The following is a 26,294-nucleotide window of genomic DNA, read 5'->3' on the forward strand; positions in this document are numbered from 1 at the left end:
TAATTTCTCTGCATCTCTGTGCTAAATGGATGTCCTTCAATCCTGAAGCTGTGCCCTCTTGTCCTAGACTCCCCTACCACAGGACATAACTTTGCATATCTAATCTGTTCAGACCTTTTAACATTCAGGATGTTTCTATGAGATCTCCCCTCATTCTCCTGAAGTCCAGGGAATACAGCCCAAGAGCTGCCAAATGTTATCCATATGGTAACCCTTCATTCCTGAAATTGTTCTCGTGAATCTACTCTGAACCAGTTCCAATGTCAGTATATCCCTTCTAAAATAAGGAGCTCAAAATTGCACACAATACTCCAAGTGTGGTCTCATGAGTGCCTTATAGAGCCTAAACATTACATTCCTGCTCTTATATTCTATACCTCTAGAAATGAATGCCAACATTGTATTCGCCTTCAGCGTCACTGACTCAACCTCGAGGTTAGCCTTTAGGGTATCCTGCACAAGACTCCCAAGTTGCTTTGCATCTCTGCATTTTGAATTCCCTCCCATCTAAATAATAGTCTGCCCGTTTATTTCTTCCACCAAAGTGCATGACTATATACTTCCCAACATTGTATTTCACTTGCTTCTTCTTTGCCCATTTCCCTAAACTATTTAAGTCACTGTGCAAGATCTCTGTTTCCTCAACACTCCCCAATCCTGCACCTATCTTTGTATCATCGGCAAATTTAGCTGCAAATCCATTAATCCCATAGTCCAAATCATCGACATGCATCATAACAAGCAGCGGTCCCAAAACCGACCCCTGTGCTACTCCAGAATAGGATCCCTTTATTCCCATTCTCTGTTTTCTGCCGATCAGCCAATGTTCCACCCATGCTAATAATTTCCCTGCAATTCCATAGCCTCTTATCCTGCTAAGCAGCCTCATGTGCGACACCTTGTCAAAGGCCTTCTGAAAATCCAAATACACCACATCTACTGCATCTCCTTTGTCTACCCTGCTTGTAATTTACTCAAAAAATTGTAGTAGATTAGTCAGACAGGATTTTCCTTTCAGGAAACTATGCTGGCTTTGGCCTACCTTGTCATGTGCCTCCAGGTACTCCGTAATCTCATCCTTAACAATCGCTTCCAACAACTTCCCAACCACTGATGTCAGGCTAACAGGTCTATTGCTTCCTTTCTGCTGCCTTCCACCCTTCTTAAATTGCAATTTTCCAGTCGTCCGGTATTATGCCATTATCTATCGATTCTTGAAAGATCATTGTTAATGCCTCTGCAATCTCTCCAGCTACTTCTCCGCAATCTCTCCAGCTACTTCTCCGCAATCTCTCCAGCTACTTCCTGAGGGTGCTTTCTATCAGGTCCAGGAGATTTATCCACCCTCAGACCATTAAGTTTCCTGAGTACCTTCTCAGTTGTAATTTTCACTGCACATACTTCACTTCCCTGACACTCTGGAATGTCCAGTATACTGCAGATGTCTGATGCAAAATACATATTCAGTTCCTCTGCCACCTCTGCGCCTCTCATTACAATATCTCCAGTGTCATTTTATATCAGTCCTATATCTACCGTCAACTCTCTTTTACCCTTTATATACTTAAAAAAGCTTTTAGTATCTTCTTTAATATGAGTCGCCAGCTTCCTTTCATAATCCATCATTTCCTTCTTAATGACCTTCTTAGTTTCCTTCTGCAATTTTTAAAAGGTTCAAAATCCTCTATCTTCCCATGAGCTTTGGGTTCCTTGTATTCCCTTTCTTTTGCTTTTACTTCGGCTCTGACTTCACTTGTCAGTCACGTTAGTGTCCTTCTCCCATTCAAAAATTTCGTCTTATTTGGAATATAGCTGTCTTGTACTTACCTCTTTTTTTTTTGCAGAAACTCCAGCCATTGCTGCTCTGCTGTCCTTTCTTCTAGTGTCCCTTTTCAGTCAACTTCGGCCAGTTCTCTTCTCATGCCATTGTAATTTCCTTCATTCCACTGACATACTGACACATTGGAATTTAGCTTCTCCTTCTCAAATTTCTAAGAGAACTCAATCACATTGTGACCACTGTTCCCTAAGGGTTCCTTAACCTTAAGTTCTCTTATTACCACCAGATCATTGCAGAACACTCAATCCAGCACAGCCTATCCCCAAGTGGGTTCAACAACAAGCTGTTCTAAAAGCCATCCCTTAGACATTCTACAAATAATATAATATAATAGAGTAAAAATTAGTTGGAAGTTAGAAGATTGAGAAGCTTTTAAATATCAACAGAAGGCAACTAAAAAGTCATAAGGAAGGAAAAGATGGAATATGAAAGTAAGCTAGCCAATAATATTAAAGAGGATACCAAAAGATTCTTCAGGTATAGAAAGTGTAAAATAGAGGCGAGAGTAGATATCGGACCACTGGAAAATGCTGCTGTAGTAAAGGGGGACAAGGAAGTGGCAGGTGAATGGAATAAGTATTTTGTAGTATTCTTCACTGCTGGAAGTTTGAGTGTGTCAGGTGGCAGAAGTGAGTAAAGTTGCCATTACTCAGGTGAAGCTGTTTGGGAAACTGAAAGATTTGAAGGTAGATAAATCACCTGGACCAAATGGTCTACACCCCAGGATTCTGAAAGAGTTAGCTGAAGAGATTGTGGAAGCATTGGTAATGATCTTTCAAGAATCAGTAGATTATGGAATGGTTCTGGTGGACTGGAAAATTTCAAATGTCATTGCACTCTTCAAGAGAGGAGAGAGGCAGAAGAGAAGAAACTGTAGGCTGTTATTGGTTGGGAAAATTCTGAAGTTGATTGTTCAGGATGTGGTTTCGAGGTATTTGGAGGCATATATAGGTTTGTCAGCATGGTTTCCTTAAGGGAAAATCTTGCCTGGTAAGACTAAACTGTTGTTAAGACTAACTGTTGTCTAACCTGCTTATTATTCTTTGAAGAAATAATAAGCAGTTTAGACAAAGCAGAATTGTTGGATAGGTGTACTTGGATTTTCAGAAGGCCTTTGACAAGGTGCCACGCATAAAGCTGCTTAAAAAGTTAACAGTCCATTATATCATAGGAAAGATACTAGCATGGATAGAGCATTGGCTGATTGGCAGGAGGCAGAGAGTGAAAATAAAGAGAGATTTTTCTGATTGGCTATCGGTGACTAGTGGTATTCCACAGGGGACTGTGTTGAGACCGCTTCTTATAACATTTTATGTCAATGATTTGGATGATGGAATTGATGCAAAGATTGATGGAAGGAGCAGATAGTTTTGAGGAAGCAGGAAGGCTATAGAAGGACTTAGACAGATTAGGAAAATGGGCAAAGAAGGGGTAGATGGAATACAATGTCATGAATTGTATGGGCATGCACTTTGGTAGAAGAAATAAAAGCATAAACTATTTTCGAAATAGAAAGTGTATTCAAAAATATTAAATGAAAAGAAGTACTTGGGAGCCCTCATGGAGGAGTCGCTAAAAGTTAGTTTGCAGGTTGAGTTGGGTGGTGAGGAATGCAAATGCAATGTTAGCATTCATTACAAGAGGACACAGCCTCAAAATAGAGAAAAGTCCATTTAGAACGAAAAAGAGAGAAGCAATTTCTTTAGCCAGAAAGTGGTGAAACTGTGGAATTCATTGCCACAGGCAGCTGTGGAGGTCAAGTCTATATGTATATTTAAGGCAGAAGTTGAAAGATTCAGGGCATGATGGGATATGGGGAGAAGGCAGGAAAATGGGGCTGAGAGGGAAATGGATCAGTCATGATGAAATGGCAGAGCAGACTTGATGATCCAAATAGCCTAATTCTGCTCCTACATCTTATGGTCTTATGGTTTTCCCATAATAAAGAAGTTGCACTTTCAAGCTCAAAGTAGCACAATAACTAAAATATAATGCATGATGAAAATCAAGAGCAATGATAAATCCATCTCCAACATTGTCCATAAATATCTCCACAGTGACTCCTACCCACACCATCATCCTGTAGTGAAGGAACACACTCGAAGGTGTAAAATTAGACTCAATGTCTACTTTATTAGGTACCTTCTGTACCGAATAATTGGCCACTGAGTGTATTTTTGTTTGTTTGTTGCTCTTCTGCTGGTGTCACTTATCCACTTCAAGGTTTGTCATTTTGGACATTCAGAGTTACTTTTTTGCACATCACTGTTTCATGGTGTTACGTATCCCGTAACTGGGTTGCCAAACCAGCAGAAATGGATCACTCAGTTGGAGTCTGGATTACTAGAACTAAGAAAGTTTTATTAAAGAAACAAGCAACACAGTACTCTAATCAAAAGGATAATAAATGCAACAGTTCAGCAATGATAAACACACATGTACACAGAATTAAGATAACAGGATCAATCAAGCTCTATCGTTGTCTAGGGGTAAATGACCAGTTTCAAAGTGACGCAAAGTTCAGTTCAATTTAGTTCAGTTCAGTTCGCAGACAGTGGGGGGAAGGAGAGAGAGAGCAAAATGAATGAATATTCAAACGGCTTCCACACACAGACCTTTGCAGTCAGCTTTTGTGCAAGTCCTTTGTGATGTCATCTGAGGTCACCGACTGTGACCCCTCCGTTTCCAGATACGATCATTTCTCTGCGGTGGACCCGGCACCCAGGCAAGGGTGGACACACACCAGGTTCCCGCCGATTGTGCCTTTCCACCCTGAGCGTCTATGGCTTGATCCCGCGACCAGCCGTCCAAGAACTTCCCACCGGCTTGTGGGAGATGCACCGCTTCCAGGGTCTCGTTACCTCGGGGTGTCGTGTGTGTCCTGACTTAGCGAACCTGTCCCTTTTTATCCCCCTGCTGGGGTATCGCCTGTCCATCACTTCAAACAGTTCAGAGTTCAAAGGGTGAGCCGCTCTTGACAGCTCTCCTTCCGTTAGACTCTCCCGTCCCTTCATTAATATCTCCAAATGCTGCTCCATTGTTTTCCTTATCTCTCTCTCTCCTGAAGACAGGTGGCAGACCAACTGCTGATCCCACTGGTGCCAGCACAGGACAGCTAACATCTTAATCTATGTGTATTCTCCTCACAATGGTTATTTGAGTTACTGTCACCTTCTCTCAGCTTGATCCAGTCTATCCATTGTCCTCTGACCATTCTCATTAACAAGGTATTTTTGCCCAAAGAACTGAGGTTTTTAGTTTTTCATACCATTTTCCGTAAACTCTAGAGACTGTTGTGCATGAACACCTCAGGAGATCAGCAGTTTCTCAGAAATTCAAATCACCCCATCTGGCACCAACAGTTATTCCACAGATGAAGTCACTTAGATCACATACTGTTCTTTGGTCTGAACAACAACTGAACCTCTTGATCATGCCTGCATGCTTTTATGCATTGAGTTGCTGCCATACGATTAGCTAATCAGATATTTGTACTAGCTGGCAGGTGTGGAGGTGTACCTAGTAAAGTGGCCACTGAGTGTAAGGTCCAACACAAAGATGCTGATGAAATCGCCTACAATGGCATGTCAAAAAGAGGTCATGGATCTTGGAGGGTTTTCTGATGTATTACCTAGACTTGCCTGTAAGAACGATTACTCATTCAGATCAGCCAACCCAAGTTTGACTCAATCTGCAGAGATAGGATGAAAAACTTATTTCTAACATTTATAATGTTATGACTGAAATAAGTTTGGTATGGAATCAGGCCCATTCTTGATGAGAAATATAAACGCTTGTAGTTCAGTACCAATATTCTTCTGATAATTCAGCATGAATTGACAATATTCCTCAAAGGCAACAACATGAGTGAGGAATGAAGATATCATTCTGTTTACCAAGGGTGAATTTACTGAGATTTAATTTTAAAAAATCACCCCAACATCAACTTTGATCTGAGTTGGAATCAGAGAAATGAGGGTTCCATTCACCAAGTCTAATTGAAATTCATAGACAGTTTCTGGAACCAAAGAGATTGGAGTCCACTAAAATAAGCTCATTTGGGATCACTCTTGATATAAATTAGTACACTCTGAATTGGTGTTCTCAACAGTAAATTAGATAGCTTCTCCTGAGGGGAGCATTGTATTGTCAAAGAGACATTTTTCAGATGAGTTTTAAAGCTGATGAGTTATCTGTTTGTCCTGTCTTTGTATAATCCCATAGATTACCATAATCATTAATCTTCGTAAACAACTGTAGTAGTAGGATCACTTGAGTCAAGTACGATGTTCTCCTGAAGGGTTGTCTATTGGTGGGTCCTCAGGTGACTGTAGAGTCCGAGCTGGGATCCACATATTCTCATGCAGTGTGGGCAAGGTTAAGTGGTGGCTGTGTTTAGTGGCTGAGTGTTTTGCTTGTTCCGTTTCTTCTTTTACAGCTGCCACTTGTTTGCTGTGGCACGATGAAGATTATTCTCTTGTAGTGCAGCTCCCTCTTGAACAGATTTCCTCCAGGTGTATCTATTGAGTGCAATGTCTTCCCGTTTTTTAGATGTAATGTTGAATTTCCTCGGGCTGGTTTTGATGTTACCTTTAAAGCATCACTGTAGCATCACTTCGAAGCCTACCACCAAGGGTCACTGGTCATTCCTTCAATTTTGGATCATTCTATGCACAAAGTGCCCCTACCAGCATCCTTCCACTCTTTACCTCAGAGCAGCTGATGATCTTCATATGATATTATCTTCCAGATGCACAGCTTGCAATTCTTTATAATCTCCATTTATATAAACTTGCTCCTGTTTTGGGATTTTGTTTCTTGACACGTTGTAGTTATTGTGCTGTAATTGAGAAAGAATGGAAGCTGTAAAGCAGGTGTCAGTGATCCATTTCTTTTCACGGTCAACCAGCTGTAAAACAGTATCAGCAGACATTAAGTAGTAGTTCATTTAATCTTCCACTCATTGGTTTGCAGAGTGAGTGAAAAATAAAGAATATAGATAGCCTTATCACCATAACAGTCAAATAGCTCTTTTTTCAGTCTTTTAAAAGCTCTATTTGTCCAGCTGTCTCCTGATACACTGGGAGACACAAAGATATCCTTTTAGAACAGAGATGAGGAGGAATTTCTTCAGCCAGAGGGCGGTGAATCTGTGGAATTTATTGCCACAGATGGCTATGGAGGCCAAGTCATTGGGCATATTTAAGGCAGAGGTTGACATGCTCTTGATTGTTAAGGGCATCACATGTTATTGAGAAAAGGCAGGAAAATGGGGTTGAAAAAGAAACAAAATCAGCCATGTTCGAATGGCGGAGTAGATCTGATAGGCTGAGTAGCCTGATTCAGCTCCTGTGCCTTATGGTCTTATGGGAGGGATTTCAATCCTTCCTGGTGTTAATTTTCAGTAATATAGCACAAATCAGCCACAAGTTCAAGGGCTGACGGATTGATTTCACCCTCTAACTAAAAAAAAAGGAGTCAAACAGCAATATTGAAGAGTTTTTCTTGGCAACAGAATGTGGCTGCAAATGAGATTGAAGTGGATCTAACTGTAGTCATACCCCTTTCTAAACTGCTGGGCTAAACAGAGTGAGGAAACTCTGAATCTGAAAATGTTCTTCTGCTAAACACAGCTCTGGGATGAAGCATGATGGATTTGTTCGTGGGTGCTTGATATTTTATACGCTGCTGGCACAACCAGATGAATTATGGACTACACGAGGATGCAGTAGCCAAATGGAGTGGAACAAATCACCCGGCGAGGTATTTTCCCTTCCTCCTCCCCCAGCCTAACATGAGAAGCTCTTGCAATCATGGAACAGCATCCAAATGGAAATTAGGCTGGTGTGGGGTGTGCGTACAGTGACAGAGATGGATGATAAGGGATCTGAACAAAGTACAGGTTACTTCAGCTCTGCTCCAAGCTGAATGTTGTGTTGCATCCAGAAGAATCTGAGCAGACACGAGACTGAGGTTGATTTATTCCAATAATTTTTAAATGAGATTTCATTGAAAAGAAATCAATGGTTCAGTCAAGTCTGGAGGAGGTAAATGAAAATGAGCATAATGGAATTACAAAGTGATAAGCAAAATGGCTACAAGGCCCGAAGATAGAATATTCTATCAAATCTCGTATGTGCATGCTTGTTTTACATTGGCACAGAAACAACAAAGCCATTTCTTTCAGTTTTCAAATGATTAGATATTATGTCATCTCCTTCAGTTTTATCTGCTTTGTGATCGAATTTCTAGGATGAATAGCTGTGAAGAACAGTTTGATTCAGCACAATATTCTGCTGATCTTGATGCCACATTGCTTTTTTTTTAAATTTCTCAGTTCTGAGGTAAATGATGTCACCGTTGGCGTTGGGAGCACACACCAAGTTTTCTACTTAATATTATTTTGTTGTCTTACATCATGTCTATTCCATAGACTAGCTGCTTGAGCTACGCAAACTGACGCTACAGCAGGAGTGTTGCCTGAGATCCCGTGGGAGATTGGGAGGTGACTTTGAGTCTGCAGGGCCGGAGCGAAGGTTAAGTTTAAGAGGAAGAAATATAAACCTTCTATCCCCATGATCATAGTGAGAAATGTGAGGTCCTTGGGCAGTAAGTTGGACAAGCTTGGTGCACTGATTAAGACCCAAAGGAAACACCAGGAGTGCAGTATTGTGCTTAACTGAGATCTGGCTACACACGCATTTCCTGTACTATAGTGCTACCATACCATCCACGACCATCCGAGCAGACAGAGATGTATATTGTTGGTTTTTAATTTATTATTAGTTAAGTCTGCACACTGTTACGTGGGTTTTTAAATGTCAACTGCTGTAACAAAAGAATTTCCCACTCGGGATCAATAAAGTACTTGTTGTTATTATTATTAAGAGGGACCAACAGTAAACATGACTTTCCTTCTTTGAAACACAGATTACAGATTCATCCTGTCTGATCTACAGTACGTTTGTACAAGCTAGGTATAGTGAAAGACTCCCAGAATTGTACAGCACAGAAATGGTCACTTCATCCCAACCCATCCATGCTGACCTTTTTGTCCATTCACCCTAATCCCAATTGCTTACATTGGGACAGGAGGAGAATCATTTAGAGTAGAATTCAGACTTCCATAAGGTTAAGCTTAACTGAGAATATTGTTTAATTATACGACAAACAATGCTTTGTTGTATAAAAGAATGGAATGGCTGGCCCTGCGGCCTGCAGTCAAGAAATAATTGAACTGAACTGAACTAAAACTAAACTGAATATTCCGAGACTGCTTAAGGACCCTGTGGTTGATGTTTTATGTTCTGTGTGTTTTCCACCATGTTTTGCCACTTGCATGATTTATTCTTTTTTTTGCACGTCGACGTTTTCTTCGAATGGGTTTCATGACGTTTCTTTCTTTTGCAGCTGTCTGGGGAAGAGGAATCTCAGGGTTGTATAATACATACATATTTTGGTAATAAATGTACTTTGAGTCCTTGAATTTTCAGATGATGGGTTTGATGAACACAGAGCAGAAGGGATGCCGGAGGGTTGATCGAGTCTATTAGACAATAGACAGTAGGTGCAAGAGTAGGCTGTTCAGACCTTCGAGCCAGCACCGCCATTCACTGTGATCATGGCTGATCATCCACAATCAGTACCCTGTTCCTGAGTTCTCCCCATATCCCTTGACTCTGCTATCTTTAAGAGCTCTATCTAGCTCTTTCTTGAAAGCATCCAGAGAATTGGCCTCCACTGCCTTCTTAAGCAGAGCATTCCATAGATCCACAACACTTTTTAGTTATCTTCTGTTGCTCCTTAAAAGTCTGCCAATCCTCTGGGTTCCCGCTCAACCTTGCTATGTTATACTTCCTCTCTTAATTTTATACTGTCCTTGACTTCCCTTGTCATCCACATTTACCCCTTACTCCCCTTAGAATCCTTCTTCCTCTTTGGAATGAACTGATCCTGCACCTTCTGTATTATTCCCAGAAATACCTACCATTGTTGTTCCACTGTCATCCCTGCCAGGGTATCTTTCCAGCCAACTCCTCCCTCATGGGTCCATGGTCCCCTTTGTTCAACTGTAATACTGACACTTCTGATTTTCCCTTCTCCCTCTCAAATTGTAGATTAAAACTTATCATATTATGGTCACTACCTCCTAATGGCTCCTTTACCTCGAGTTCCCTTATCAAATCTGGCTCATTACACAACACTAAATCCAGAATTGCCTTCTCCCTGGTAGGCTCTAATACAAGCTGCTCTAAGAATCCATCTCTGAGGCTCTCCACAAACTCCCTTTCTTGGGGTCCAGTACCAACCTGATTTTCCCAGTCTACCTGCATGTTGAAATCCCCCATAACAACCGTAGTATTACCTTTGCAACATGCCAATTTTAACTCTTGATTCAACTTGCACTCTATATTTAGGTTACTGTTTGGGGGCCTGTAGATAACTCCCATCAGGGTCTTTTTGCCCTTGCAGTTTCTCAGTTCTATCCATACTGACTCTACATCTCCTGATTCTATGTCCCCCCCTCGAAAGTGATTGAATTTCATTCCTCTATTAGCCCTGGGGTTTAGAAAAGTAAGAGGGGACTAAGTTGAAACATGTAAAGTCTCAAGGGGTCTTGAGTACTGAAAGTGGAGATAATGTTTCCTCCTAAGGGAAAATGTAGCTGGGGATCACTGTTTAAAAATAAAGGGTTATCCAGTTAGGTCAGAGATGGAGTGAATCATTTTCTCCCAGGGTGTTGTAAGTCTTTGGCAAATAGTTCCTCAAAAATTGGTAGAAGCTGTCTTTGCATATTTAGGAGCATCTAATTAAAAAGAGGTGGCACAGTGATGTAGTAATCAACATAACACCATTACAGCATAAGTGACCCAGGTTCAATTTGGCCAATATCTGTAAGGAGTTTGTACATTCTTTCCACGACTGCATGAGTTTCCTCCAGGTGCTCCGGTTTCCTTCCACATTCAAGAGATGTACAGTTTAGTAGATTAATTGGTCACATGGTTGTAATTGGACAGTGAGCTCATTGACGAAGGGGCTGAGTTACACGCTGTAATTTTAAAATAATGTATAAGACCAAGGTAGGGAGATTCTCAATAAGCAAGGGGTGAAAGTTTAACATAGTTAATGAGATTGCAGAGTTGAGGTTACAGACAGATCAGACATTATCTTATTCAATATAGTTCAGTAGAAGGAATAAAGGCATAACTTCTTTTTAATTGGAGAGTGAATTCAGAAATCAGAGGTGCAGAGGGATTTGGGAGTCTTAAGTGCATGATTCCCTAAGGGTTAACTTGGAAATTCAGTAGGTACTGAGAAAGGCGAACACAATGTCTGCATTCATTTGAAGAGGACTAGAATATAAAAGCAAAATATCATGCTGAGACTCTAAAAGGCATTGGACCAGCTACATTTGGAGTATAATGAGCAGTACTGGGCCCCATATAGGCACGAGAAAGGATTTGCTGCTATTGGAGATGATCCAGAGGAGGTTCAGAAGCAGGATTCTGGGAATGAAAGGATAATGTATGAGGAATGTTCGATGGCTCAGGATCTGTACTCACTGGAGTTTAGAAGAATGAGGGTGGTTCTCATTGAAAACTACTGAACATTGAAAGGCCTAGATACACTGGGTGTTGACAGGATGTTTTCTATATTTGGGGAGTCTAGGAATAGAAAGTAGAGCCTCAGAATAACACTTTAGATGCCTCAGATGCCACTTTAGAAGAGAGATGATGAGGAATTTCTTTAGCCAGAGGGTGGTGAATCACTGTATTTCATTTCCACAGACAACTATGGAGGCCAAGTCATTGGGTATGATTAAAATAAAAGTTTATATGCTCTTGATTAGTCAGGGCATCAAAGGTTACAGGGACAAGGCAGGAGAATGTGGTTGAGAGGGAAAATAAATCAGCCATGATCAAAAGATAGAGCTGACTCGATGGGCTGAATGGCCAAATTCTGCTCCTGTGTCTTAAAGTCTTATGGTCAATGGCAGAGCAGGCTCAGCAGGTGAAGTGGCCTACCACTGCTTTTAAATCATAGGTTTATACAATGGCTAGTAATCTTAAAATAAACTTCCCTAACATATAAAGTGTACAAAAATGAAATGCCTTTCTTCATTGTGCAAAAAGAGATTTCTTTGCACAGAATCTTCACATTCACACTCACCTTTTGAATATGAGAAACCAATGGAGTTTCAGTCTCCAGAATTTCAGAATTACAATCAGAATCAGAATTATCATCACTAATATATGTTGTGTTTTTTTTTTGTTTTGTGGCACCAGTGCAGTGTTACAATAAGAAATACCGTGGATTCCAAGTAATTGGTACATATCAGGACCAATACATTTTGGCCCGATTAAGTGACTGTCCCAATTAGCCACAATTTCATGGAAGTAGTTAAAAGGAATAACCTAAAATTACTGTTTAACTGAGTAAAAAATTACATATTTAAATGAAATACAGAACAAATTAGAACACTACCAATGCTACAACAGAACTATAAAACTGTATTAGCTTCTAATAGTTATCGACAGAGGAATTCACCCAGTGTATGCTGCCATCTATGGTGTGTTGAAGGACGGTAGCACCTCTGGTGAAGGGGCTTGTCATGTCCCTTCTGAGTCTGCTCACAAACCTTTGGTTCCACCAGATATTTGGCTCTCACCTGTGGTTCCAAGTAGCTGATTGCATGTGACAGTGGCCACACTAGTTAGGAACTGGTTGGGAACAGTCTCCTGTCCCTATCAAGCAGCACAGTGTCCCAAATAAATGAAAGGAATCCCAGCCAATTTTGTTCTTTAAGAATTGTCCCAAATAAGCGGCTATCCTGATTAACCGATAGAATCCACTATATATAAAAAACGTAAATAAATAGTGCAGAAAGAAAGCAAATAGTGAGGTAAGAAAGCATAGTTATGAGTTAAAAGCCATCTGGCTTCGGACTTTCTAAACGACATCATTAGGTTAACAAATTTCACGATAAATGCCACTGATTTTGATAAGGAACGAAAGTGCCTTGAAGCAGAACTTGCTGATCCTACCCACCAATGAGTAGTGTTCCAGAATAAAAAGAAGAAAATGTTGGGAATACACAGCAGGCCAGGAAGCACTTATGGCGAGAAAAAAAACAAAGTTAACTTTTAGGTCAACAACAGGAATTCTGCAGATGCTGGAAATTCAAGCAACACACATCAAAGTTGCTGGTGAACGCAGCAGGCCAGGCAGCATCTGTAGGAAGAGGTGCAGTCGACGTTTCAGGCCGAGAACCTTCGTTTCAGGTGGAGACCCTTCGTCAGGACTAACTGAAGGAAGAGTGAGTAAGGGATTTTTAGGTCAATGAGTTTTCACTGGATCATTGAACTGACTTGATAATTTTTTTTCAGCTCAAAGATACAGACTGCTGAATAATTTCAGTGTTTTCTTTTTTACTTCAGATTTCCAACAGATTTTGCTTTAGTATATTCACTTAGAAATTGCAATAATGTGTCAATGTGGAATCCTGTAGGCCATTTTAATGAAGCCATTTAAAATAGAAAGAGTTCCTGGCTAATGACCATACAATTTCACACTGCCTGTCCTTTTGACGGACAGACAAAGAGAGTAGCAATATAGCAACCAACCTTACCCCAAATTCAGAAGAGGCACTTGCACTGAATGATTATCTTCTGTGTGGCAACTTCTAGTACACATTTTTGTTAGAAGTGTAAAAAGATGGTCTTTTGACTAAGTATTTGTCAAATTAGTAATTTAGTTCTCCCTGTTCTAAAATAATCTTTAAAAACATCCAAGTAATGTTCTTCTGCTCTCTACTGCACAGCACTAATTCATTTTTAATAAATTACCTCTATGCATAAAAATATACCCACCAGGTTCAAACTGGAATTTTGACACTTTCGAAGGGCAGCTATTTACAGCTTTGGAGAGATGGTTAGCAGTCTCTTGCTGCCAGATGATATTGTCACGCAGTCTAAATCACTGATGCAAATAATTAATGTCAATACAAGAGGGCTTTTAAAATTGAGATTTCATAATAAAAAAAGATTTTACTGGTCATTAAGTTGAAGAGGAGTCTTCTGCGTGTTAATGGGCATTGTACACTCCAGTGAAAAAAGGAAAAAATAAAATATGGACATCGAGCCTTTGAATTCCTAAAATTCATTCTGCTGCATGTGCTGGCACTGTTATCCCATCACAAAGGGTCACTGTTAATTTCTCCACTGTGACCACTGTGTGTCCCCAGCAACAGCAGAGCATTCACTGTGAAACTTGTTTCTTTTTAACTGTGAAGACAAAATTATCTGTTAATGAAAAATGGCATCCCAAAGGTGTGTTCTGCCTATTAAACAGAGGTTGATGCAATGCTGAATTTTTTCTTGCATTCACCATGAGTAACATGAAAAAATACTCATGAATTACACTGTGTAAGCAGTGTTAGGCACTTTTCTACTTAACTGTATGTTATGCAGAATAGTGAAATTGTCAATCTCATAACCATACTTATTTTGGGTCTGGTATCACAAATAAACAGATTAACTATTTATTGGTCAAAAAAAAACCAGCCTGATCTTCTTAGAGGGCACAGATCAGACTCAAAATTACGTGGTCTACTCGTCCAACTATTTGTCACATTTGTTGGAATTTAACAGCACTATCAACATCTGGGGAAAGCAGAATCCATCTTATTTAAAGTACAATCATTGTTTTCAATCATACTTCTCCTGAAACAGCCTGTTCAGGTTTAAAACAGGCATCGTACCTTTATATCCTAATTACTTGTTTTATCCCACAAATACTGCACACTGTGAAACCGGTCCTGCACTAACTGACAACATAAGAACGTAAGAAATAGGAGCAGGAGTAGGCCATCTGGCCCATCGATCCTGCTCCAATGTTCAATAAGATCATGGCTGATTTGGTCATGAATTCATCTCCACCTACCTGCCTTTTCCCCTTAACCCTTAATTCCCCTACTATGTAAAAATCTATCCAACCTTGTCTTAAATATGCTTACTGAGGTAGCCTCCACAGTTGTCCACATCTTAAAAGGAATCTTCCCACCCTAGCTCCCTGCTTGGGATGTTATTTTGTGGTTTGCTAGTGGAATGCTCACACCAGATATTCAGCTAGAGAAGGAGTAGACATCAGTCTTCCCCACCTTTTAATTTGCTCCCACCGATTTTCCTATGTGACCCTTAATATTATGCTTATTGGAGTCAGGAGATAAGAAGGTCATTTTCATCAGGATTACAGGGAGACCCCATTATTCACTGAACCTTCAGAGCAGTAATTAAAGACTGTTGGACAGGGGTTCCCAACATTTTTTATGCCATGGACCCCCACCATTAACCGAGAGGTCACTAGACCCTACGTTTGGAACCCCTGCTGTTGGAAGATATTGATGAGGGAGATAAGTGGACATGGGGACAGAATAAGCAAATATTCTATGACTTTACTCCTTTTGTCAGTGTTAGTGCTACAGTCTTCAACTATCATCTAACTAAAGCACCACACCAATACGCACATCAATCCCTTATCTCACAGACAAGCAAATCAACGTAGATAGGGAATGCAATCACTCAGGATTTTCCCGAGGATGGATATTCTGTACAATGCTTAAGTTGAACTTTCAGGAGTTAAATTTGGCTAAGTGTTATAATTATGAATTACAAGCTATGTGCTGATGTGAACCACAGGGTTCATGGAGGTGGTTATTCAATCCTCCAGTTGATCTATGGCCAAACAAAAGAAAGACAAGGCCTGTTCAGAATTGACAGAATTCCCTGGGGGGGTTTCAGAACACCTCAGGCCACAGTTATGGCACATGTTAGCACTAATGAGTTTCTTTGCTGTACAATAAAACGTTCACATAGCTAAATTGGAGGGAGCCCAAAAGAGGTTCACAAGAATGTTCATAGGAGTGAAAGAGTTAACATATGAGGAGCATTTGAAGGTTCTGGGCCTGTACTCACTGAAGTTTAGAAGAATGTGGGAGGATCTCATTGAATCCTGTTGAATATTGAAAGGCTCAGATAGGGTGAATATAGAGAGGATGTTTCCTATAGTTGGTGAGTCTAGAACCAGAGGGCACAGCTTAGAAGAGAGGGATATCCCTTTAGAACAGAGATGAGGAGGAATTTCTTTGGCTAGAGTGTGGAGAATTTGTGGAATTGATTGCCACAGACAGCTGTGGAGGCTATGTCATTAGGTATATTTAAAGCGGAGATTGATATGTCCTTGAAAAGTCAGGGCATCAATGGCTATGGGGTGAAGGCAGGAGAATTGGGTTGAGAGGGATAATAAATCAAGTATGATGGAAGAAAAGAAGAAAAGGCCTAATTCTGTTCTTATGTCTTACGGTCTATGCAGGGACATGTTTTGCTATTACACACATAGTAATTAGGTGCACTGGCATGTCTTCAGTTGCATCGTTACTGCTTGTCTTTGATAAACAGATGAATAACCATGTGTACAATACGATACTGTCAGCACTGCATCAGCACAATTTTGTGGAAAATAAAAGATTTTACAGTGGATTTTGTTTGCCGATGGCATTAGTTCTTCAATAATTTGCATCGAGATGGAGAGGTGATGTCTACATTTATCTGGGGATGCTCCCAGCCCTGGTACTGCTAAGGTGCTTCTATCTCCAGCAATCTCAATGCCATCTGGTGAATCAGTAACACCTTTAATTCATCAGTGAGCCACGAACCATGATGGATTGTATACATTAACCGCTAATAATAAGTTCAGTATGTTGACCTCCATCTCTACATTCAAAGCTTTCCATATTAAGAAGGTAACAGATTTCTCACCTCTATAAAACTTTGGAATTTGGGCATATTTCTTCTCATGGCTCCCTGTAAATTTCAGGGGGTAGGGTCCCTGAGAATGAGTTCTTCTCCTCCTCCACTCTCCAGACTCTCTTGATATTTGACTCCTTTCATGCTTATGTAGCTCACACTGAAGCACAACACTGGAAGCACCAGAGACACAGAGGAACTAAATGGACAAGTAAGAGGTCTGGCTTTCATCAAAAATAAAGATTTCAACACAGACTCAACCCTTATCAGTTTTTTTTTTACACAGAGAGTGGTGGGCATGTGGAACACCCTGCCAAGGTGGTGATAGAGGTAGATACATTAGGGACATTCATGGAAGTTTTAGATAGAAAATTGAAGGGCTAGATTGATCACAGAGTGCTACAAGGTTGGCACTTTGTGGGTTGAAGAGCCTGTACTCTGTACTTTTCTATGTTCTATGTTCTAGTTCCATTTCTCCCAGCTGGATGATAGCAAGGAAGCTACCTGCAAGATGACAAGTTCTTTTGACTCTTTCAGACCTATAACCCAAAGGGCACCTGTTCCCTGCTAAAATAAAGGAGTTTCTTTATTCCTTTAAATAATTTAAATGTTTGTGCATAACTGTTTCATGAAAGGTCGGTTTCTTTCCAAGTGATTCTCACTGTTTCTTAAACAGGTTATATTACTGAAGATCTACAAAGGTAGCATTGCAAGAGAATTAATGTCATCCATGCATATACATCATGCTGTGTGCACTTGTGTGCCCTGCACATGGAAAGCTGTCAACAATTCTGAATGCAGTGTGAAGTGCACAGTTTTGCCCCATTTGTGCACAGAACATTTCACTCACAGAACGCAGAAGAGTTTTGTGCTATGTGATAGAATTTCTAGCCATGTAATTTGAAATTATGGTGCCTCTATTCAATTATTTATACACAAAATCAGATCATTTGAATGATTGTTGTGCTTTTCAAGTGGTTGAAATGTGGATAAGCCAGCATTGAATAAAAAGCCACATCCTTTGTTTATATGGTTTGGAGTACTTTGAAGCAATTAAGTTTGATTAGTACTATCAAGCTCTCCCTCACCAGTGGCTCTCTCATACCTTCCACTAATTTGTCATGTTGTTTACTGGATGAGCAGAAATAACAAAGTGACAAATCATCAGCTTCAGTAGCTCCCATAGGCACAAATTTCATTCCCCTTCCCAGACACTATCAGCAGCTATATTCACAGCATCAGTGATCTATTTGACAAAGAGCAGAGGTACCAACATCATATCCAATCCATTGTTGAATCAGTCTACATCTAAGCCCCATTTCCTTTAGTCCATCACAGGAAAAGCCCTCCCCACCATTGAGTACATCTACAAGAAGCGCTGCCACAAAAAAAGCAGCCTCCTTCAAACAAGGATCCCCTCACCATCTAGTCCCTGTTCTCTTCTCTCCGCTGCCACCAGAAAGGAGGTACAGGAGCCTTAGGTTCCACACCACCAGGTTCAGGAACAGTTAATACAGTTAATACCAGTGCTTACTATCTCTTCTTTCAGTTAGTCCTGACGAAGGGTCTCGGCCCGAAACGTCGACTGTGCTTCTTCCTATGGATGCTGTCTGGCCTGCTGTATTCCACCAGCATTTTGTGTGTGTTGCTCGAATTTCTAGCATCTGCAGATTTCCTCGTGTTATACTTTTCAACCATCAGGTTCATGAACCACTGTGGATAACTTCATTCACTTCAACACTCAGCTGATTACAGAACACAACTTATTGTATGAACTCACTGTCGAGGTCTCTACAACTCACGTTCTCAGTATTATTTATTGATTATTATTACTATTTTTTTTTACTTGTTGCAGGATTCATTGTTTCTGGTTGCACAGACCAAGGCTCAGTAAAGCTGAGTGCAGCCAAACTATGCAGAGACTCACAGAACGCGTTCACGTCAGATAACAGGAGGCAGTGAAGGGAAATCAAATTGGTCTATTTCAACTTGCTACAATTGGTGCAGCAATGTTGCCTGTTTTGGACGTCTAAACAGGAATAAGTACAGCTAGTTTCAAATTATCTGCACGCAACAGAAAATTAATGTATCGTGACTTGGTTCAGGGGAATTCTCTACTTAGGGCAGCTGAGGATTCGTGGAGAGAGTTTGTGCATTGACCATGACTCTATAAGTCAGGAAGCAAATTGTTTCAACACATCAATGATGATGCCAACAAGTGGCTAAATGTTCCACCATGTTTATACATTACATGGAGTCATAAAGTCCTCCTGTCATAGAGTAGTGCAAGATGGAAATGAGCCCTTCGATCCATAACGTCAGTGCTGATCTTTTTACTCACCTGCACTAACCTTGCTTAATCACATTTGGATCTACATCCTTCATTGCCTTTTAGCTTTGTAATTCAAGTGCTTCTTGAATGTTGTGAGTTACCTTTTTCCACCACCTCCTCAGGTTGTTCATTCCAGATTTGGACCATTCTCTGTATATGAAAACATTTCTACTCAGATTCCTCCAAACCTCTTACCCCTCACCTTTGAGACATCTGCAAGGGAAAAAGATGGGGTAGATAATATCTTTTACAATGTTGCATAACACTATCTGGTCACCCCCTCAAGTCTCCTACTCACCAACAATAAAGAACCTAGTCTGTAAGGATAAACATTAACTTTATTTGTCATATGTACATCAAAGCATACAGTGAAACGTGTCATTTGTGCCAACAACCATCACAGTCTGGAGCTGTGCTGGTGGCAGCCTGCAAGTTTTTCCATGCTTCCAGCACCAACGTGGCATGCCCACAATTTACTAATCCTGGCCTGTACGTCTTTGGAATATGGGAGGAAGCCAGAGCACCCAAAGGAAATGCACACAAAAACAGGGGAAATGTACAAGATCCTTAACAGGCAGTGGCAGAACTGAATCTGGGTCACTGGTGCTAACAGCCATACTACAGTGCCACCCCATATCTCTCTGCATCGCTGAAGTCCTTCAATCCAGGCCACAAATGCTGTATCTTCTCTGCACTTCTCCAATACAACTATATACTTCAGTACAACCAGTGTGTTCTGAAGCTGCAACAGAATGTCCCAATTTATGTATTTTATGCTCTAACAAAGATAAATATGCCTCATGGATTCTTCAGCTCCCTATATATCTGTGTTGCCACTTTCACTGAACAGTGGACTTGAACCCCAAAGTCCTTCTGTTCATCAATGCTTAACACCCAGCCGTTTATTGTAAATGTCTTACCCCTATCTGTTTTCCTAAAATGTATCACCTTGCTCGTTTCAGAATTAAATTCATCCTCCAAACACTTCACAGAACTTTTATCTGATCTATATCCCAATGAGGCCTTAGATAACTATTCTTGCTGTCCACTAACTTTTATGTCATTCACAGACTTACTAATCATACCTCCTAGATTCACATCCCAGTTGTTAATAACACCATGAAGAACAAGGATCCCAGAACTGATCTGTGCAGTGCACCGCAGGTCACAGACTTCCAATCAGAAAACCATTCTTCCATCACTAGCCTCTGTCAGCATTACAGTGGGCCAATTTTGGATCCAATTAACCAGCTTGTCTTTGATCCTCTGTGCATTAACCTTCTGGAAAAGCTTACCATGCAGGACCTTGTCAATGCCTTGCGTTAATGCATACAGACAATGTCTACTATTCTGCTTGCATAAACCTTTTGTGTTAGCTCCTGTAAAATGACAGAATCATATTATTAGCCCTGCACAAAACCATGGTGATTATCCCTGATCAACCTTTGCCTTCCTAAATACACGTAAATCATATCCCTCAATATTTTCTCCAATAATTTCCCTCCTAATAACTACCTTATCTACTTCATATTCTCCATTTTACACTAAGCATTAGTATTATGTCAATTCTTGCTGCAATTGTTACCATTAATTCTTGATTCGCAGAGTCACCCTTACTGATTATACGAGTTGCTTTTATTGACTTTGGGGTGTATATCTCTTTCAAATTTTAGCCTTTTATTTTGGGTTGAACCATTCTTTTTCAATGCTTTGAGTGGTGTAATATTGTATAACAGAGTAAATGCAATGTAAGTAGTTATTTTAAAAAAATAAATCAAAAGGTATTATTTGCCCTCCTCAGGCAGACAAACTCAATATTATGAATATCCATAAAACTTGAGCATGCTAAATACCATATAGAGTATTAAACAACACAGCATTGGAACAGGCCCTTTGCCCCACGTTGTTGTGCCAAATCAATTAAAATAAAAATTAAAACGCCAACTAAACTAATCCTCCCTGCCTAGATAATGTCCATATCCCTCCACTTTCCTCGCATTCATGTGCCTTACTAAATATCTCTTAAAAGTCCCTAATGTTTCTGCCTCTACCACCACCCCAGGCAACACACTTCATGCATCCACCACTCTCTGTGTAAATAAATTGCCCCTCATAACTCCTTTGAACTTACTCCCTCTCACCTTAAATGTATGCCCTCTGGTATTACAGATTTCAACCCTGGGAAAAAGATACTGTCTTTCTACTCTATCTATGACTCTCATAATCTTATAAACCTCTGTCAGATCTCTCCTCAGCCTTTGCCACTCCTGATAAAACAACCCAAATTTGTCTAACTTTTTGTTATTTTACATGCCCTCTAATCCTGGTAAGCCTCTTCTGCACCCACTTCAAAACTTTGATATCCTTCCTGTAATGTGGCAACCAGAACTGTATGCAAAAATCCAGATGCAGAGTTTTAAAAATCTGCAACATAACTGCCTGACTTTTAAACTCAGTGTCTCAAATATTAAAGGCCATATGCCTTCTTAACCACCCCATCAACCAGTGTAGCCACTCGCAGAGAACTATGAACTAGAACCCCAAGATCCTTCTGTACATCAATATTGTTAAGGGTCTTGCTGTCTGTTTACATTTGATCTACCAAGGTGCAACACTTTACACTTGGCCGAATTAAACTCCATTTCCCTTTTCTCTGCACAAATATGCAACTGATATATATCCAGTTGTATTTTTTGCCAGTCTTCTATGCTATCTAAAACACCACCAAATTTCGTATCATCTGCAAATTTAACAACTCACTCACATGTTTTCATCCAGGTCATTTATATACATCAAAAACATCAGCAATTGCAGATCTCCAGCTAGAATAAGTCCCTTTGACTATTACCATCTGTCTTCTATGGGCAAGCCAGTTCTGAATCCAAATGGCCAATTCACTATGGATCCCATGCATCTTAATCTTCTGGATGAGACCCCCATGAGGGACCTTGTCAAACACCTTACTAAATTCCATTTAAGTATCATCCACAGCTCTACCTTCAATTATCCTCACCACCTCATCACAAAAAAATCAATCAAGTTATATTTCTCTTGCTTTACAATTTTCTCAAAATTGGAGAATATGAAAGAAATAGTACTTATACTTCCCATACAAAATAAATAACTTAAAGAGTATGATTGGATGCCATTTCCAAACAAAATACCTCTTTATTTATTTCCTAAATCAATAGTAGGTCATCAAACGAACAGTTGGAGATCTCAGTGGGCTGAGTAGTCTTAGTTAGGGAAAGGAATTGTTCACAGTTCAAGTCAAAACCCTGCCACATAACTTCCAGATTTTTCAACTCAATGCCTTGACTAATAAAGACAAACATGCCATATGCTACCTTAACTACTCTATCAACCAATGCAGCCACTTTCAAGGAGCTATGAACTTGAACCATTCTGAATCATTTTTAAATACCTCTGTTGATCAGGATTAACTGAAAACTTTGAAATTCATTTAAATAATTAAGAAAATAAAACTATTTAAAAGCTGAAGAATAGAATAATGAATTTGACAAAATATACTTAAACTTCCAGAAATTAATTAATACATGAAGATAAAGTAAAACAATGAAAAATTTAGTTTGCAATGTAAAATTAAGGCTGTAGATGATATTCACTCCTGGCAACAGAGCAATGCAGCAGCTATTGCTGTGGTATATAGCTCTGGCACCCCAGATTCGATCCTGACTGTGTGGAGTTTGCAGGTTCTCCTTGCGAAGGCATGTTTGATTCTGACGTGCTCTGGTTTCCACCAACATCAGAAAGATATATTGCTGAGTGGCTCAATTGGCTACTGTAAATTATCCCTTGCTTATAAAATTCAAAATTGTGTTAGTGGACATCAGAGAGAGAAGAGGAAATGGGGTAAATTGAGAAAATAATATTGCTGAATTGGCTGAAGAGCCTCCTTCCCTGTCATTAGACAGAGATATTGGATGTAAAGCGCATCAGGTTCATCTGATAAAGCATTGAAATGAGTGGGCTGAGTCCTACAGTGGAGCAGGAAGTCATGTGACTGTCAACTCACCTCTGACCCCCATGTTCAATGCACTTGTGTAGAGGTCAGAGATGAGCTGGTCCATCAGAACATTACCAGCAGCATTCCATGGAGTTAACCAACGAAGAATTGCCTCATAATCTTTGGAGGGGAGGTGAAGATGGCGGCGTGACACAGCGCGCACAGCCGCTCCGAAATGATATCGTATTTGTAAGTAGGTACCGTGCACAATCCTGATTTGATGGAGACAGACGTGAGAAGCACGAAGGAACATCTGGAGAAACTTCTGAAACACCCGCTTCGCTGCCGCTGCTACTGTGCGATTGAGAATCTCCAGAGGGGAAGGCCCCAAATCCTCAGCTTTGCCTATTGCTTGTTGCCGGAGTCGGGGTTGAAGCGCTCGGCAGAGGTGGCGCTCGGTGCTCGGTGTTGGAGGGGTGGTCAGAGGCTCGAAGTTTTCAGACGGACTCGAGTCGGCTGTGGTCGAGTGCTTCCAGGGTGCTGCATCGGCAAGTTTGCGGCGCTGGAAGCTCATGGCAAGGAGAGTTTTTCTTCCTCCTACCATCTGTGTGAGATGATGGGACTTTCAAGAAACCACTTTGAGACTTTTTTTTACCGTGCCCATGGTCTGTTCTTTATCAAATTATGGTATTGCTTTGCACTGTTGTAACTATATGTTATAACTATGTGCTTTTTGTCAGTCTTTCAGTCTTAGTTTGTCTTATGTTTCTGTGATACCATTCTGGAGGAACATTGTATCATTTCTTAATGCATGCATTTCTAAATGACAATAAAAGAGGACTGCATGTCCTCATAATCTAATCTAATAATTCACTGTTGTAAATTGTAATTTCCAAATGATTCTGTCTTTTTGTTCAATTCTTTGCCTCTAGTATCATCTTCCTGATATGTCCATCATCTTTTGCAATGATGAAAGTTTCAAGGAACCCTTTTGCTTGTTAGAGGTTGTTGAGGTTTATAAGAAAAAAACCCTAAGTAAGAGATAACAGGCAGATTACTGAACAGCTTCATTCTGCCCTTTGGCTGAGATAAAGTAGCAAGAAGTTATTGTCTCCAACAAGTAATTTATATAATGTCTTCTGTCTGGATCCTTTTCATTATCAGGAAAGATAAAGAAAAAGTCAAAGTGTAATTACAAAAGTTTTATTTAAAAGGATCTTATTTTAACTATAAAGCACTCATGAAAGCAGGGAGGAGTGGAAGAAAGTCCACTTGCCTAGTTCATTCTGTTTCATGCATTTTTTTTATCCACTCCAAGTTCAAGTTTATTGTCATAGGCATAAATTCACTGAGTATGAATGCCATGAAAAATAGCCTTTCATAGTAGCAGCACAGTACACTTTGTAACTCTCCCTCCTAGCGTGCCATTGTGTCCGTTCACCCTGAGAAGAAAGGATGAATAAATGCTCTTTTAAATCCTAAATACCCACACACATTGTCCTCCAGTCATGAAGGTGTCAGTATTTTACGCCATATTCACAGTACAGTAACTAATTTTCTGAAGTATTTGATTTTGACGTCAATTCAGAAAGTCCTGAATATGCACAGCTTCCTCTTTCAGGCCTCAGATCCATAGACTAACCATTCCACAATGACTTGTTCCAGATCTTGTTTTCTGTTCTTAAACAAAATGCCTGCATCTTTTTCCTGCACTCAAATTTAGTACCATTATTCTGGAATAAAAATGTGGGAGGGGGGAGTGGAAGGAGGATTTGCCTTTCCCTCCCCCATTTTTTTTATTCTGGCATCTTCCCGCTTTCTTTCCAGTCCTGAAGAAGGGTCTCAGCCTGAAACTTCAACAGTCTATTCATTTCCATACATGCTGCCTAACCTGCTGAGTTCTTCCTGCATTTTTGTGTGTGTTGCTTTGGATTTGCAGCTTCTGTAGAATTTCGCATGTTTACCATAATTCTGGGCCAGGTTTAGCAGGAAAAACATGATCAAACTGCTATCTTCACTGTTCACAATTTTCACTACTTTCTCTTCCTTACATCCTCATACTAACCTCTGAATTTAAATATGCACTGTGAATTGGCATGGATTTATTTTCCTAACTTCCAAGATGGTGTACCGAACAGAGGCACCACTCAGGAAGACAAAGAATATCCATTTCACTACTTCAAAAGAGCTGGTTCCCAGTATCTAATATTTTCCCTAAATTAACAGTAAAGCAGATGTTTGTTGGCTGATTTCTTGTATCGCAAGATGATTAGATCTTATAAGTATTTCTTGTGTTGTAAAATAACTTGAGACATCCTGAGATAACGGGAGGTGAATTCAAATTCAAGATGCTTTAAGTTTTCCAGCTTAGTTAATATCATTTCTAGTACGCAAGTATGAAGGAGAATGAAGTAATTGTTACATTGCATTCGATGCAACATAAAAAAACAGAAAAAATAAATATGAATACATATGATAGCTTGTATGTATAGATTGATTGCATGTCCTTCAAGGTCGACAAGGGTGCGGCAAGTGAAGGAGTGAGTGCAGGGATTGGCAGAGAAGTTAAGCTCTTGGGAGTATTTTTTCTGTTGTTTTCAGAAGAGAGTGATTTAAAAACCGGTCGGGACCAACCTGCAACGCATACCTTCAAGGTCGGCAAAGGTGCGGCAGGTGCAGTGAATTAGTCAATTTATCATCGAATATAATCAAGGTTTGCTCTAGGGGAGCAGCCTGTCGGGGGGGCGGCCTTGTCGAGGGAAGTGCCTTGTGAGAAAAGTGCGAGTCTTTTGCTCGAGAGTCTTTGGCAAGGAGGCTGAGGGAGGAGACTACGCCACAGTTGGAGAGGGTGAGAGGTGGTGAAGAAATGACAGGTCAACTGATTCAGTGTACTGCTTGCATGATGTGGGAGGTCAGGGACACAGATGGTGCCTCTGGCTGCTACAACTGTGAAAAGTGTGTCCAGGTTCAGCTCCTGAAGGACCGTGTTGGGGCACTGGAGAAGCAACTGGATGACCTCAGATTCATCAGGGAAAATGAGAGTTTTCTGGACAGGACCTACAGCGAGATCATTACACTGAAGACACCGGAAGAGAGAGGGGGGGGCGACGATGAGGAAAGGATGGATGCTTGGAGTACAGGAGACCCTGGGGGATGTGCCTCTTGAAAACAGGTTCACCCTCTTGGAGGCTGTTGGGACAGAAGAGACTGCCAGTCTGAGAGGCGGACAGGTCTGCGAGTCAAAAATTGGCGCTGAAGCAAACCCAAGGAGACAGACGTCAGGCAGAGCCGTGGTAGTAGGGGACTCCATAGCGAGAGGTAGAGAAAGGGGTTTCTGCCGCAACAGGTGGA

This window comes from Mobula birostris, chromosome 7, assembly GCF_030028105.1.
Source record: "Mobula birostris isolate sMobBir1 chromosome 7, sMobBir1.hap1, whole genome shotgun sequence".
Lineage (NCBI taxonomy): Eukaryota > Metazoa > Chordata > Chondrichthyes > Myliobatiformes > Myliobatidae > Mobula > Mobula birostris.